Consider the following 1,133-nt stretch of genomic DNA (forward strand, 5'->3'; position numbering starts at 1 on the left):
CATGCGTTGTTCTCTGCTTCTCTTAGTTCTGCTGGGATCATGTAGTTTAGAGCCCACTCAGAGATGTTTGCAGTTTTCCTCCCTTTGGTATTTGAGAAAGCTCCTCTGATTGCCTTTTTAATGCCCAGATTCAGCAGCTAAATATTATATCTTTGAACTTCACATTTGCCCAATGCTTTGTGATTTCCACAGTATTGTCTTAATCTCCGTGAAACAGTAGAACAAGTATTGTGTCTATACTGCAGCTGAGAAAACCCAAGCTCTGAAGAGACAAGTGATAGAGCTGGGACTAGAACCCAGGTCTTCAGACTGAGAGCCCAGTGTGGTCTAGGTCCATCACAAAGACCCCTCCTCCCACCCTTCTTCCTTCAGCCTGTCTCAGAGCCCACAGGAGGAGATTTATGCTTGCAAATCTCAGTTCTGTCCAAATCAGCAAATGTTACATGTCTGTTGAGTATTAGACCATTCAAAACTGTCTAAAAGCAGTTCAGAGGGTTTACATCAACAACTTTATTACCTGAACTTGTGTAATAGAGACTATTACTTAAAATAAATGGGCCATAAGCCTGGCAATGGTTTTTATTCTCAGAAATTTTACTCATAGTAGGATTTTATCTATGCATGTGTTCCTGTGTCTCAACAACCAAGAATGCACAACAGCAATAGAGCTTGTTAGAGAGTTATTTTTTTTGTATTTCTAATGCAAAAAAATACTTCATAAAATATGATATTAAAGCAAAATCCTCTTTTATAAAGCCCTTAAATTTTTCTGGTAACTCTTTTGCTATCTTTGTAATCTTTTTCAAGAACTCAGATAGGATATGACTCTAGGAATAAGAATACCCTGTTTGTATTATAACCGTGTAAATTTCACACTTCAAGTTCAGAATCAAAACACAAAGATTTGTGCTTACTTTTGGCAGACTATACAAATGAGGCCCACCCGGTTGTTCTTTACAATGTATTTAAGAAAAGGGACATGTTGACATGTAAGCCTCCAGGGCCCCCACTTCATTCTCTAGGGATGGACATTATGGATTGGGTGTGACTTCTTCAAAATTCATATTGACTTGGTGAACCTCCCCAAAACTGAGTTATGCATGTCTTGTGTCTCAGGAGGCCTGGGAGGCCTA

This window comes from Panthera uncia, chromosome A2 (genome assembly GCF_023721935.1).
Source record: "Panthera uncia isolate 11264 chromosome A2, Puncia_PCG_1.0, whole genome shotgun sequence".
NCBI classification, from domain to species: domain Eukaryota; kingdom Metazoa; phylum Chordata; class Mammalia; order Carnivora; family Felidae; genus Panthera; species Panthera uncia.